Here is a 16,041-nt window from a genome sequence, read left to right as displayed (position 1 = left end):
CTTGCAAAATATAAATGCAATTAGAATACAAAGTCTCATTAGTGTACTGCCTCTAGCACGGCTGCCTCTTTATAGATGGGGCAGAAAGATATAAAATGCAGTGAAGTGCTTAGCAGAGGGGGAAACAGCACACAAATTATTTCAGCTCTGTAAAGCATGAAGGCACAGAAAAATAATCGTGACTTCTACTACAAATCTTGAAGGGTTTTTTCCCTATTTTAAATCTCCTTTTAATAATGCTTGAACAGTTCTGTTGCTTGCAAATATGGAACCTCACAATGAACCTGCGTTTATTTTCTACTTGTTTTTTTTTTTCCCCAAAAGAAATGTCTCTACCTTTAAACGTGTCTCTGTTCTCAGCACCCAAGGGTTCTTTCACCCTCTTCTTCAAAGCTTCTGAATCTGCCATAAGGTCTAACTTGAAAGGAATGCAGCAGAGGAATGTGGGGGGGAGAGTTGGAGGTGTGGAGCAGCACCCCTCAGTGATTGCGTACATCAGAGCACTTCAAACTGGAAGACAGGTTGAGGGAGGCCTGGAAAAGAAATCGCAAATCGTGATGGCATATGGGAAAGCAAATAGAGGTGGTACAAAGGAGCAAGTTTCTTATCTGGTGTGGGTTTTGTTTGTTGGGTCTTTTATTTTCCCCAACAACAGCCTGGCAGCTCAACAAATGCACAAAGGTACTTGAGGCGAAGCTGTTAAGCTGTGGAATGTCCTTCCACAGGATGTTGTGGATACGAAATTGTAAATGGGTTCAAAAGGTAATTGGATGAATTTATGAGGGAAAATTCCATGCGAGACTATCAAGTACAAAGATGCCATTTCTTTTAGAGCAGATCTCCAGGCTGCAAACTGCTGGAGATGTGGGGAGGGTTTGGCAGTGGTGCTGGTTCTGCCTTTATGCTTTGGGCTGCTGCCAGAGGCAGACTAATGGACAAGCTGAACTTCTGCTCTGATCTGCTCAGCTACTGTCATCCTGTAAAGCATTTCTGTCCTTTCTGAGGCTTTCCTCAGCAGTTGTTGTATTTCTTCATCTTGTGGCTATTCCAACCAATTCAGTTTGCTTCCTGATGTAGTTTCTTGCTTTAGATTTATATATTGTATTAGTGGCTTTCTCATTGCAAGATCAAATGGCACTTCACTGAGAAGTCCAATGTGTGGATTGGCTCTTGTCACAAACTTAATCTATGTTCTTGGAAGGGCTCCATTTTTGGTCCATTTAATTTGTCTTAAACCTGTTTTTAAGTGAAACATTGACAAATGAGAGCAATCCATGAAGACATTTTAGCATAGTCTTTTGAAAATCAGTTTCCTAAAGATTGGTGAGATTTCTTTTCCAGACCAGACTTAAATTAATAGTGTTCTGAAATGTCAAAGCTGGTAAAACTATTAAAAAGAAAGGGAATTTTGACTAATGGCCCGTGTATATGGCTTAACATTTAAGTACATTTCTGACTTCAGTGATTAGAAACACTCAGCTGAGTGATGTTTTGGGTTAAAGCTGAGTTGGTTTTCTGGGCCAAATACTTCTGTGGCAACCCACATAGAGAAGGGCAGTTCCAGTGGAAGTGAATCTGGGAACTGTGTGTTTGACAAGCCAGGGAAATGGCAGAATTAGGGGGTGGGAATCAAGATTCCATTGTGGCAGAGCCATTAAGGTCATTCCTAAAACTGCGTATTTCACAATTGCCCCTAAGTACCGGTGGTATTCCCATGTCTGTGGTTTGGTTCCAGGGACACACAGGATCAACAGAGACGGAGTCTCAATCTTGGCAAAAGGAGCAGCGTGAGGAATGAGCAGTGGGTTTGTGTACAGTACCTGGCAGCAGCCCCACAAGTGCAGAGGGCTGCATTGATCTGCTGTCCTTCTGAACACAATACACCCAAGAAGGGGTTGCAGTTCATACTGTGCTTGCTATGGTACTCAGATTGCAGCCCTACAGAAGTTGTCTCCAGTATACTGATGCTGGGGGCTGCTCGCTTGCTTTCATCTGTGATATTAACCTATTGAGCAGGATGGAAACAGCCTTTATTTCTCTTCTCTGAGGGAACGCATTCATTTCATATGGGCAGGGTGCAGAAGGAGAATGCCATGAGTGTGCTCGGTCTGCCCGTTTCTCTTCACATCACAATGCAGGGAGGTTTTCTGATAACCTTTGTCATACGTCCCCGAGTGTTGGCTCCTGTGGGGAGGGTATTTACAGCTGGCAGCCCCAGTCTGAGGCAGCATGTTAACGGTGGGCTTGTTTGAGCTGCAGCCCTGGAGTTCTCTCAGGAAATACATTGCCGTGTCACATTTGTCAATTTGGAACCAGAGAATCCAGGTTATAGGCTCAGGAGCAAGAAAAGTGGCATTTGCAGCAGGGTGTAATTTTATTTTTATGGTCCCAAGCATTCTTTTGTTTGCAGTTTTGGCTTAATATATTCCTGATACCTTGGAAGAGAAGTACACAGGAAGGGGGGGCTGCGTTGCTTTTTTTGTCCTTGCTGTCTCTAGCTCATAGAAATGTATTTATTCTGTAAAGATCAAAGGTGACCTGAAAAGAGGCTTTGTAAGAGATTCTTCATCCAAATGATACTTTTTCCAGTACAAAGCATGGGGGGAAGGAGGGGAGGGAAAAGGAAAACTTTAAGCTAGTTGTCTCAGGCTTTGGGTTTGCTCAAAGTTCTTACTTGCACAAGAGATCTTGTCTCTACCAGAATTGCTGATAAGCCAATGAATGAAGTATATGCTAACAAAAGTCATGTTAAGTCTTTTAATACCGGTCTCTCCTCTGCTCTCACACACACGCTGGGGGGGTGTTCATTAATTCTCTAAAGAGATCCCAGGACAGTTTTTAAGAGCAGATCTACTTTTTGATGCTGTCATTTGAGATCAGACACACATTTTCTTTTCATGTGAATCTTTTCAGGTGTATTTTAACATTCTTATTGGCACCTAAAATGTATGAAGTGAAATGATGACAGTACTGCTTCTAATGCTTCTGAAACCACCTTTAAAGCTGGCCTCTCGTGACCTGTCAACTCAAATGATTACATTTGCACAGGTAGAGCCTGTGCAATTAAAACATCTGTAATTTGTCTACCTTCTGTTCACAGCTTATCTTCAAGAGAAGATAAGCCCATTTGTTTGTGACCCATTTGAAATCCTGCTTCATACATTTCTTTAAGGATGGAAAGGAAGGGGTGGGAAGGAGATGGCAAATCCCAGTGTATGGAGCTGTAGAAGTCTTGTCAAAGTCCCAAGTAGTTGAGAAACTTGAAGTGATCTTGCTTATTTAAACAAGGAATGAAGGATTTGCTCAGAAAAGTCGTGCACTTTAACTTGTGTAGAACAGGATGAGAAAGGTCCTGAGAGATGAGAGCAAGGCACATGCCTTGGATAGGATTAGTGGGGTTCAGTGCTATGTGTATGCACATGTGGAGTAGGTTATTTCCAATGCTGAGGTTACTCTAGGGAAAACTTAACAAGTCAGTTGGTTTCTCAGAGTCTTCAAATTTACACACATACAAATGTTGTTGGTAGCACTTCAGTATTGTCTGTAGTTGTTACCTTTTAAATAGCAATAACATGAGAAAAGCAAAGTATTTCTTTTTGGGGAAAAGAAACAAAAAGTTTGTAATATAAGCCAAGAAGTAGAAGGAGTGTCCTCAGATGCTACAAACATGAGGAAGTTGTGTTCATACTTGAATTTCAAAACCCCTGAACTTAAAAAAAACCTTTACTTAAAACATGTTTTCTGAGATGATTTAGAGAAGCCTGGAGGAAAAGTTAAGGTTGCACCATTCTTGTGCAAGGAGGCAACTGCTTCAGCAGAAACACTTTGGAGGAGAAAACTATTAGAACAAATGAAAACCCCAAGGAGTTTTGCTGGTTTTCATCAGTGATGATGAACCCTGCCATACGCTGCAGACAGAAGTTGTCCTGTCAGGATGAAGTGCATGGTGCTAGTATGTGTATCTGTACATGGAAGGGAACACACGTGTTTTAGGAGGGTTCTGTAGACAGCTTGAAGCTTAAGCAGCAGGGTGCTCAGGCTACTAAAGCAAAGGAGAGGATGGCAAAGCAAGGTGTACTTTGTAGGGTTTTGGTTGGGATTTTCTTACCTGCAGGAGTGGTGTGTGCCCATCCTGCTATGTTAACCCACTTCTGAAAGGGGTAGTAGAGTGAAACAATTCATGTGCCTACACAAACACACCATGTTCAGAATTTATGGCAAGGTGAGTACCGGATATTGCAGAGCAATTAGATTCTGAGGTACTTGTAATAAAAAGAAAGCCTGAAGTCCATGACTCCTGTATTCAAAAACGTGTAGTGCTTGTATCGTGTACAAAGGAAATCACTCCAACTCTGCTACTTCAACATTGCTTCTCTTCGCACTCCACTTGCTTATCTTTTGCAAGAGCTCCTGTCAGGCAATACTTGTGCCTTTCAGTTCTGTCAATCTGTGATGATGATCTTGAAACTATTCTGCAGTGGCAACTTGCAGTACTTGAGTAAATTGGGGCTTTTGTCAGATAAATTGCATTGGTAAAAATTCTCTTGATCCCCAAAACCTTTATCTTCCCATTAAATATATATGTATTCTCCAACTCCCATTCTTCCCCTGTAATCTGTAAAGCACAGTGTCTGATGTGGTTCTTTGTTAATTTCAGAGATAATTTCTAGCCTGTCAAAGACCTTCTGTCTCAACAACTTTGAGACGGAGATTTTGAAGGAGATGATAAAGTGCAGCTGCCAGATTAGCAGACATAAGGGACTGGAAGGGGAGGATCTCGCAGATGGTTCTAATAAAACTCGGCAAACAGCAAAGGAGTGTGGTGCTGGGTGGGGGAGAGGATTGAAATTCACGTTGTAATCCCAGTGCGACTTTGGGGTTTGGTTTCTGAAGGAAAGTTGCATAAACAGCCCTTTGAGGGCTTGGGCTGGCCTGGGGAGTTTATTGTTGCTTTCCATTTCTCCTGTTGCTATAGCACTGCTGATTTTTCCTTCTTCCTGTATCCCTGTGCCCATGTTGCTACCTGAGGCTTGTATTGCTGTGCCAAGAGTCCTCTGGAAAGCCACACGCAGATAGTCATGAGATGTCTGTGCACGGGCAGTGCTGGTACCAGCAGGAAACGTTGCTTCTGGTTGCAGCAAAGAAGAGTAAAAATGATGCAGTAGATTTCTGTTGCTTTATTGACATATGCTGCTCCTGTTCCCATCATCTATCCCATGGCCTGCTTCACAGCACTACACAGTTCTTTGTTGTTTTAGGAGGCTCCTTCTGGCTAAGCTTGAAACTGTCGTCCAAGCTTTAATAAACCATGCACCTCTTTTAATCTGGAAGAGGTTTGTACTACATGATTCATTCATAAGGATGGGACTAGTAGTACCTTCTGTCTTCTTTCTGCTGTTTCCTCTTATTAAATAATAGTAGGTCTGTAATATTAGGCCAAAAATTAATGATTAAAAATTGCAGTAGGAAAGATGCAGCTGAAAGCCTGGGTAGTCACTGGTTCTTCTTGATGTGACTCTGCAGGCTTCTGTGGTGAGGGGTGAGGGTAGCAGGGTTTTGGTTTTAACCATTTCAAATCAGACATGCTATATGTTGTATCTTGAGCTTGAGTTTCTATCATGGTGGCTCGTGGCAAAGTATTTTATTTGATGAAAGAAAATGTGTTCCCAATGAATAGGCCCGAGATGGTGTCACTTCTAGGTACACGTGGTAGGTTTGTGTTCTAGAAAGTCAGTCTGATGACAGTGAGTTGTTTGCAGCTTTTTCGGGTGGCTACTACAGCTACAAGATGTGGTTTCTCTTCCATTTGGGGCCAGCTGGATCTGGTCACAGAATGGGAGGTGGATGTATATTCAGAGTTTGGTTTCAACCTGTGTCTGGATGATCAGCCTGTGTTAAGTATAGCTGGTGGTGGTTCTGGGCAGAGAACCTTCTTTCCGCCTCATTTCCAGAACCAAAGTAATTAATGCTGGGTTTTTTCTGTTCTTGCTAATCTTTCCTTCCTGCCATGAAAGGAATTGTTCTGAGAGCACACAGACTTTCAGCCTACACAGTAGCCCTTTGGGATGTGTCTTCATCTTGTGGAATCAAAAGCTTTTCAAATCAGTGGTTCAGGAGCAGCAAATCCTTCAAATGTATGAGTAACAGATAGTTGTTTTTAAGAGTCCTTAAGGATGAGCAAGTTAATAATTCCATGAATCTCTCCATGAATCAGTTCTATTTTAGGCAGTATATTTATGCTATATTTAATATTTTTAAAAGTAAGAAAAGTTTTGACTTTTAAACTCCCTTTTTGTGTCTTTTCTCCTGTGCATCTCTGAAATTGCATTGAAAACAAGTATATCTGGAAAGGAAGGCACGTCCCCTGCACTGATTCATTCCCTTTATCTCCTTTAAAAGTAGATGTAGTTTACAGCATTTCTTCACCCAAGGAGATAATGTAGAAGTGAAGGGGTTATTACTGTCCAAACCCAGAATGCTACATCCCTGTTTGAGGGATCGCTACAACCCACATTGAGGGTTAGGCAGTGCTGCTTCATCTCACCATTGCCCAAGCAGCCTGGCTGCACGTACAGCACTATCCCATCGCACTTGAGCCCTTAGCTCTGGAAGTGCTGGTCTTTCAGAGCAGGATATTCCATGCCAGACTCGTTGGCAAAGCTGTCACGTGGCCATTGTGTGTAGGAGGCCTGTGAAATCTCCTGGAAGGAAATCCCATGGTTTAATGAAGTGGCTTGGTGGTCGATCTTGACCCTGGGATACTCTGTTCTGCTTTGCTGATGCAATCAGGTTGGGAATAATGCGTCTCCCCTCGCTTTACTGTATCATGCAAAAAGGATATCCTAATGTGTGTATTGATAATGATGTATTTTTACAGGGGTTTGTGTCCAAGATATCAACATGCTGATACATAAAACAGCATCAGTGTTGCCAGAATCCTACTAGCCTGGCAAATCTGAGAGCCATCTGAAAGTGAACAGTTCTTAGGCTGAAAATGAGGCCACGTACAGACCGCCCAAGTACCACCAGCCGTTCGCAGCCATGAAGAGTTCACGTGCAGGCAACATGAATAGGACAAATATTTCCCAAATGGGGGCTTTGTTTCCTTGTGGGTTTGCCGCAGTTTGTGCCTCTCGCACAGCCGGCAATCATAACTTGTATGGTGGCTTTTGAAAGGGAGACTTCCTGTTACTAATCTTGTAATTAGGTGCCCTTTTCTTCATGGGCTGTCACTCAGATTGACAGGACAGCTCGCTCCCGGCTCTGGCAGTTGCTAGAAAGTCGGGATGTGTTGCAGAAATGGCTTGTGATTCATTTGTTTAGCATTCCTCGCTCTTTGTTTTGTGAGCACAGCTTGTGTGGCGCTGAGTCACATGGCAGCTCTTTTCACACCCCGTTTCTGCTGCCTGCAGCCTCTGCCGAAAGCCAAGGGGAAAACGGAGAGGGATTTATCTACAGCTTCATTTACTTCAGCCATGTGCATGTCTATTGAGAGCAGCAGCTAAAAGGAAGGATTTTGTGTCATCTTTATCGCTTAACTTAAAATGTTGTAAATTAAATGTAAGGGTATGTGGAGTGGTCAGGGTTTGTGCCAGGGTCTGGTTCTTTTTGAGTGGTAAATTGCATTGTATAAGTCTTTGTGCTGTTTGTGAGTACAATATGAACTTTATTTATGGCCTCCAGTACCACTTGTTGACTTTTCATAGGCAATGAGCTTATGTTGGAAGCAAGATGTTTTCAGTGGCACTTAGAAGATATAATATAATGGCAGGTTTAAAACACACTGAAGTGTTCCTCGCAAGCCACAGGAACACCTGATTTATGGGAAGCTGTGGTAGGGAATCTGTGCCACCTCCAGCTGTGGCAGAGCTGTCAGAGTGCAATCCTGCAAGGAAAGGCAAATGGCAAGCACAGCCCTTTGCTGCTGCTCTGCAATGTCTGCAGAGTTCCAGGACTTAAAAATGCCTGCATGTAGCTGAAACCAAGGATATGGATGTCAAGGTTGGGGGTTTTATAGCATTCCAGCTTATCTACACTTAGAGAAGTAGCGCATTTACAAATGTGACATCGTTTGGTTTTGTTAAGATGTTCTTAGGTTTGGTTTTGGTTTAGGTAAGTTCCTGGGATAACCATGACCATACACTATTTGCTAGCCATTGGTGAAATTTAGTATTGCCCTACTACTTCTACCTTTAATCTATTTTAAGGCAGGCCCAGGTGTGGCTATGACAAGGTTTTCCCATCTTGGTGTTTCCCATAGAGATGTGCCTAGAGATACCTACAATTTGGGAACAGTATGGCACCCCATGGCCACCTCCAGCACTGAAGGACAAGAAATGCATCCCACTCCCCTAGCCAGCCTCTGTACACCGAGTGTGCTGCCTGAAATTCACAGAGCTCCCAGTTTATATATTCCCAATTTATATCTTCTGAAACGGGTTAAAATTTCACACAAGCACATCCCTTTAATGAGAGACTTTACATCTGGGTTCAGTGCAGCTGCTTCAGGCCTGGAAGTGTTTGCTGATTCCTCTGCTCTTCAGGGCTGGTTTTCTTAATTCACGTAGCTCTCTAGTACGCACTAATGCTGCTGCTGGGTGAGTGAGGTTCTCAAACACCTCAGGACTGGGGTGTTCTCTCACCACTCTTTCTGGAGGCTTTGCAGAGCTCTGGTCTCCTTTCTGGTCTTCCCCTACATCGTATTTCTGACTAATCCCATCTGTGAAAGCAGAGTGGTTGGGAGAACATTAACTCTCTATCTGGAGTAAGCTCTTGACTTCTCTCTAGTATCTCCATTTAGATGAGAGCCACAAGTTGAAGTTCAAGACTAAATTTGTGGCTATTCCCTTATCTGTCTTCAGCAGGAGGGTATTCACCCTTCTCATTCATTCCATTTTTAAGGGCATGAATACATGTTCGCTGTTACGATGGCCCATACTCACCTCAGGGGTTGCTGCTCCTCTGCAAAGCTACTTCAGCATCTTCCTTCCAAATGTCCAAAAAAATTGGTTTTGTAGCAATAACAGAAGGCATTTTGCTGATGCTGCTCAGCAGCTGATGGTTCTGCTTGTCACGCTCATCAGTGCTGCCCTGCTACTGTACAGCCTGGGTGTGCTCAGCAGCCTTTTCACATTAGTAACAAAATGCTTTGCTCCATCTCAGCTGTGGCTTTCCTAATACAAGTAATTGCTCTGGGCATTAGTGTTTACTTTCTTTCCACCAACTTTGGCTTCCACAAGTGTGGTTATACTTGAAGGCACAGGAGCAGAGTACTGAGCTGGGGGGGAGGGAAGAAAAGCCCAACCCAAAACACCCGAAAGAGCTAGTATACATCTCTGACTGTTCAGTTATACTGGATTCAGGTGAAGGTCGTTTATCTGAGCAGCTAACTCCATGCAAGTCTAACCACCACAGATGCTAATGTGCAAAGTTAAGTAACATAACATGAAGTTGATAAGATTACTTGTTCCTTTTTCCTTGTAAGTCTGCAGTGATACCTGCTGCCTTCTATAGGGTGTGTACTCCAGCCCCTGCTTTCATGGCAAAGCTCATAGTGTGACTGTATAGCAGATAGAATTGAAAGCCACTGCAGCAGTGTGCTTCTGGGGTTTGAAAAGAAATGGGCGTGCTAAGGAAGAGGAGGAGAGTCTGGTGTGCCAGCAATGCAGCCAGAATCCCCCAAAGAGCCCAAGTGTCTCTTTATAGCTTGTGTAGTGTCTGGGAGATCAGGAGGTCACTAAAGAAGGAAAACTGACAGTATGTACACCTCTGAAACTGGTTTGAAATAAGGCCATTGTCTGTCTTTCACAGAAGATGTTGCTGTCCTGACCAGTGACCATGAAGAGAAGGGGATGAAGAGAATTCGTCTGGAGAAGTGAGAAGCTTTGAAGTTCTCAGCAGGATTTATTGCCAGTAGCTGCAGAAGATTTTGCAAAGCGACCATTGATGCTGGAATGGATGAAATGCCTCAAACTTAAGCGGTAACTAAGCTTTCTGACATCTTATTTCCCTCCTGCAGCATTGTAAGGTAATTTCTGTGGAGTATAGAGGATGTTGGCTTACTACTACTAGAGTTTAAATAGAGTAATCTTACAATAGCCAAATATTGGGCGACTCCGTAATTTTGAGTTTCATTTATTAGCAAGAAGTTGGGATTTCACTACCAGATGGTTTACTTTATGGTAGTTGAGATTTCTTCCCAAGGGTTTATTCCATCTGTTCATCATTGAAAAACAAAATCAGGTTTTGCTATTGCTCTCTATTAGTAACCATCTTCCTACCAAATGCCTAGCAAAGCTGCAATGTGGAACAAGTTGTAGAAGCATCTCTCTATCTCTTCTTAGTTAGATGGTCAGTAATTAGTGGAACTCCTGAAACGTGCAACAAGACTCACAGAGCACACTAGGAAGGTTGCTCATTTCTGCCAACCATCAGCAGCTCCTGGTATCTCTTTTGTATTTCCACTTTCTTCTTTTCTTTGCTGTTCTTATTGCTTATCCTGTTCTCTGCCCTTCATCCACTCAGAATGGGATATAAAACATCCCAAATAGCTTTATCTTGTATTTGAGACCTGTACTGCATCTTCACCAGGGCAGTGTACTAGCCAGGAATACAAAAATGTGCTACTTCTTAATGTTGAAGTGGGAGCAGCAAGACCCCAGCTTCTCCTGGCTACCTGATTGTAGGTTCTGTCCCTTTGTAGAAGTGGCTAAAGTATAATCCCTTAGAAGGTTTAAGGGGCCGGGGGGGGGAGAGGGAAAGTTACAACACCTTTAGTACAGCAAAATGATGATTTGATGTCTTTTGAGAGCAGAGATTGAGGTCCCTCTGCTCTTGCCAAAGCCTCACTGAACCTGTGTACAGCAGGATTTTCCCTAGTTTGATTCCACTGATGGAAACCAGTCATGTAACTGCATGTATCAGAAATGCCATACAGCCACATTGCTTCCATTTGGCATGAATTAAAGAAAAAAGGAAAGAAATTTCTGTGTTGTGGTTTTGTTTGCTACAATTTCAAACTGTTAAGAGCTTGGGTTTTCAGGCATTGATAGGAGTTCCTTCTTACACTGCCCTCTGTCCCTGAAAGGGAGCAGGTCTGACAGTATTTATGTGACTTTTGACCTTACAAGTATAGCTATTCTCCTTTACCAGACCAGGTACAGTGTTTATTCCACCTGTGTATCATAGTGCCGCTGAATAATTCTGTCCTAACTTTGGTGAGGCTTAAAGGCAGGACTGTGGACAGTGTTCAGCATTAATGTAACAGTTGCTATCTGAAATCCACAGTGAGACTTCTGTCTCTTGTGAGAGCAGTCAGGCCAGCACTCCCAGCTGAGAACTCACAGCTTGGCCAATGCATCACTTGGGCGATAGGCTGCTGGGGTTATTCCCTAACTGATGTCCCCTCTTTATCAGTTGTCTGCTTTGTTGCCAGAGTTGCTTGTATATTGTATTTATTTATCCTACTGCATGGGCAAGAAGGGAATGCTTACAGCTTCCATGCATCTGCAGTGCTGACAAATGAGGCTTAAAGAGGACTTACAAGAGAAATGTTTTTCTTCTTTCATGTTTTCACATTTACTGGGCTCTTTAATGTTTTTCTCTGTTCTTCTGTTCACTTCTGTGGTCCTTTCCCTTGGAATGTGTGCACATAGAGATCTTCAATTCATTGACATGTCTAATGAGAACAAGAACAAAAAACAGTTCTGGTGCTCACATCCTTATTTTGCAGCAGCTGTGGAGCTGGAGCACTGTTGTCTGCCTTCAGATTTCTATAAAGCACTTTAGAGCCCAGAAATACTAGCAGCCCAGGTTAAAAAGCAATGCTGATCACAAACTTACTCATTCTTCCTAAGGGAAAAGTACCACTTCGGCATATCTGTATTCAATAGTAGTAGAAGATACAAATAGTTTATAACCATCGTTTTAGTGGAGGAATTCTTGGAAAGCTGGAAGGTGATGCTACCTTGTATGTTGCTGCCTGACAGAGCAACTACTTCATTATACATCCAGCCTTTGCCAAAACAGCACTAACTAAATCTACCAGGAAGAGTGGCTTCAGCTGAGGGAATAGGTTCCCATCATTGTTGCTGTATTCAGATGACCGTTATCTAGCTGATAAAAGCTGTAGTCAATGGCCCTGGAACAGGAATAACAACACCGTGCAATCAGTCTCTGTGCTGGCACAGGAAGGTCTTCACGGGCTGAGCATCAAGAGCTTTGTGTAGTTTGGGGAGGTGCTGGGGAGCTGAGAGGGAGAGGTCTGGAGAGAGTCAGGGCTGCTGCTTTGGGCAGATCTCTTCCTGCTGGAGGTGCTGTGAGTGCTTAGGTGGGAACTGAGGGTGCCACGTGAACAGATTGTTTCTGTCTCCAAGAACAGCTGGAGGATGTTGCATGGGAGGTGCTCTTGGCTCAGGGATTCAAGATGGGAGGGTTTTCTCTCAGCTTGAGAACACATTTTTTCCGCTTGACTCACTGAGTGAAATTGAAATGAGTGATAAAATTTCCAAAAGGACTGTGGAATTGGTTGCAATAATAAAAAGTGCATTTATCATCAGGAAGGAAGAGCAAAATAAGGGGAAAGAGTCAATGAAGAGGAAGTCACCACCTTCTCACCAACAATGGAAGGCTGTGGGCAGCAGCACACCCACCCCTCTGTCACAGCCACATGGAATTCGCCATTGGAGAGAATTCCCCTGGCCGGACTGCCAGCCGCCTCTCCCACATGCAGTACCCATATGCCTTTCTGTAGGGACACTCCATTCAAAAGACATTACCCTACCAACGTGTTTGCATAGGTTAATGCATGAAAGGAAACTGCCCACTAATTCCTACAGAGCCCATTTTTTTTCCCAGGAACAACACCAGCCTTTGTTTCTTCTCTGTGGCTTGGCACGTAGAGCAAAGAAGGAACAGAAAATACTGGCGCTGGAGTCTGCTGTGATTGATGTATCCTGGAGATAAAGGTACCTGCACAAGGCAGGGAGGGGCTATTGGCTTAAATGTATTTTTAAGATAATAACCGTAAAAATAGTCTTTTAATGATTTTACTTCTTGCTGCTGCGTTTCCTTTGTGCATTCCTGAGCGCTTTGCCAGGCTTCAACTGCTGTCTCAGTTACTTTGTGCTTCCAGTTTGAAAAAGCTTTGGAAGAGGGGCACCATGTCCCATGTGCTTCTGGTCCAGGCCAGGCCGCTGCCTCTCCCACCAGTGGTGCAGGAATTGCAGAATCATATCACTAAAACAGGGAAGAGAGAGGGAATGTTCGAATTTCCATTACCTATGGGCGAAAGAAAGATTCAAACCCCAGGATTTTAGCCCAATCTCAGGTGTAGCCAGAGATACTGAATTCAGGATCTGTTCGGGCTTGAGAGGAGGGGGTGTTTAAGAAAGACTTCGCTCTTCCCCTGAGACCTGCCTTGCATGGTGTTCAGGTCCAACCAGGCTCTTTCAGCTGAGGTGTAAATGACTGAAGATGGTGATTCAAAATGGAAACATTGACAGACTCTAAGCAACAATAACATAAAAATATTTATTCAACGTCCCTCTGTGCAATTCTTTCCAAAGGGCACTTGTGATTTCTCACTCGCCTGCATTAGTCTCCATTTTCACCTCTGCTTATCTGTGAAATCTCTCCCATCACAGGTATGTTATAAATACTGTCCTTGTCAGTTCAGCTGTCCAAAGGAGGCTGCTGCTTCTGTTTGTTGGATTCCTGCTGTTTTGATGCTGTCCCTGGAAACTTCAAATAAGTGGGACAGGCACAATGGAAAAACCATCTCCTGAACTTGTAAAGCTCCAAACCAGCGCTGCTCTTGATTTGAAGCAGGCTCCTGTGTTTTACATCAAATCAACTCCGGGCATGCTGCTGGGTATCAGAGCTAGCTCTTCTTGTGATGGATGGCAGATTGCTTATTGGGGCGGCAGTGGATTTTCGGTGATGGGAGACTGGAGTCCTTGTTTATGGTGAGGTCTCCAGTTCTCATTTGCTCAATACCTGTAACAACTTTACTCTCCCTTAATTCCTTTGATTTCCATCCTCTGCCACTAGTGTGTTTCACTTTGTCATTTCATTTGTCAGCTGTTCATTTGGTGATAATTAGATTGTATTTTTCATGCTGGGTCCTTTCATTTTTCTCTAGCCTGTGATGTGATGTGGTCTTGGCAAGAAACACATTTCCATTCTCAACAGAACCCAACCAAACCTGAACGCATCTCAGATCCTGCTAATTAAAAAAATGATTGACTTCTAGGCTTGGAAAAAGATAATCAACACACTTGAACCTGCCTCAAGCAAGATTGTATGAGGAAGAATAACTTCCTTATTGAGTTGGAAAAGATTACGTATGTAGTTGCCATGTATTATTGTTTTGAGTGCTGTCCAGATACCCAAGAGTTCTACCTACCCTATTGGGGTCATTTCTTTGCTAGAATCTATAAATCACAGTTGTTCCATTAGCTCCATACTCTCCTTGTTAGGAAGTGGCACATAGGCCATTAGGTAGATACCAAGCTGCTGGCCTGTCTGTTAATATTAAGAGCAGAGTGAGGGAATGAAGGAACAGAAAGTAGCTGCGTCTAAAAATACACCTGAGAACCAGAGCCAAGGCAGCAGCACTGCTTGCTGTGTTAGGAGAAGACTCAAAGGCTTCCTTCGCCATTTATCCTTTCCAACAGGAATCTCCTTCACTCTCATCAGTGTATCTCCCTGAAACTGCTTTCAGAAACAATTGCTGCTGATGCACAGGCTTTTTCCTTTGTTCTTACAAAGCTGGATGTTTTCAGCCAGGTCATCATTACCTTTAATACAACCACTAGCATACATACATATTTTAAGCACAAACGCTTCAGAGGTGCACAGGAGAGTTTTAACAGACTTCAAAATAATCCCAAAAAATCTTTCATTTTCAGCAATTCTTTATGCGAGTTAACCTATATTTTTGCTAAGCTTTTACTTTTATTACACTGCTTTCCATTTCTTGTACTAAAACCCTGTGTATTCTCCAGAGCCAACCCTCAGGTTACCCTTTGAGTTGCCCTGTTGCAGTGACGCTGTGTGGTTTGCGTTACAGCAGCATTCCAAAGATACCAAACAAAACGGAGACTTTTCCTACTGAAGGCCTATGTGGGGCAGCGTGCAAACATGATTGGGGTTATTTATTTCTCAGTACCAGATAAGAAGGTGTGAGTACAACGAGAATACAAAATGCAAAGAATCCCAGTTCCAGATTCTTTAGATTCTTGCCTCCCCACCCAGATCTTTTCAGAATGCTGCAGTGTGCTCCTGAGGGGTGATGGTTTTCTTCTTTGTAGCCCTACCCAGGACCTACCCTAACAAATATCCATCACTTGCAGTTCTCATTGCACTGTGTCTTTGCCAGCGACTTTGTGGTGGTTTCCTCTATTTAGAGACGTCTTTCCCATGTTAAAATATCTCCAGTTTTCCTCAGGAGATTCCTTGAATTAGTAACTAGAAATGGAAACTGCAGGAGCTGCTGCTTGATATAAGCAGTGACAAAATGTTTTGATATTTGCAGCACTAACCAGATCTATAACTGGCCAGAGGGATTGGGCCTCTCTCAAAACTCATATTCTCAGGGAAAGGACTGCTGAAAATAGCATTGGGAAAGGCAACTTTTCTTGTTTGTGGTGATTTCCTATTTCAGATTTGGGTTGTTTTGCTGCAAATACAATCCAGGTACAGAACAACTGCAAACTGTGATTCATCACAAGCAGGAGGGATGTGTTAGTAGCAGGTTTGCCTCCCAAACATTGCAGACCTCTTGAGCGCTCTCTCTGCCATCCCTTTTTGTAATAGCTTTGGAGTTTGTGCATTGGCACTCACGTCAGTACTTTTGGCATAGTGCTGTTTGGTTTTTCAACATCCCTATAAAGCTTACTTAGGAAGACACACAAACCTGCAGATTTAAAGGCAGCATGCTGTGAGGAATGAAGGTGTACTACTACAGTAATACCTATCAGAACATTTTGGGTTTATTTTATCATGTCAGTGTTGTGGCTTCAGTGTATTTAAGTTTAGGGC

General features: G+C 43.1%; 2 protein-coding genes across 6 annotated transcripts in view; both read left to right on the top strand.

The window, feature by feature from the left end:
• Positions 1–16,041, top strand: part of LINGO1 (leucine rich repeat and Ig domain containing 1) — a 443,400-nt gene that overhangs the window by 360,020 nt on the left and 67,339 nt on the right. The gene's annotated exons all lie outside the window — the stretch shown is intronic.
• The window catches only part of PEAK1 (pseudopodium enriched atypical kinase 1), a 108,866-nt gene that overhangs the window by 38,371 nt on the left and 54,454 nt on the right, over positions 1–16,041 (top strand). For 3 of the 5 annotated variants that reach the window (XM_061347696.1, XM_061347697.1, XM_061347693.1), the window contains exon 2: positions 9,811–9,980. The gene's annotated coding sequence lies outside the window, so the exon portion shown is untranslated. Of the gene's footprint in view, positions 1–7,540; positions 7,561–9,810; positions 9,981–16,041 lie in introns of those variants that run through there. The other 2 variants (XM_061347695.1, XM_061347694.1) reach the window with 2 other exon arrangements.

Source organism: Neopsephotus bourkii, unplaced genomic scaffold, assembly GCF_033783945.1.
Source record: "Neopsephotus bourkii isolate Nb327-2 ecotype Australia unplaced genomic scaffold, CSIRO-AGI_Nbou_v1 NB_318, whole genome shotgun sequence".
Taxonomy (NCBI): domain Eukaryota; kingdom Metazoa; phylum Chordata; class Aves; order Psittaciformes; family Psittacidae; genus Neopsephotus; species Neopsephotus bourkii.
This window is presented reverse-complemented; position numbering and strand designations above follow the sequence as displayed.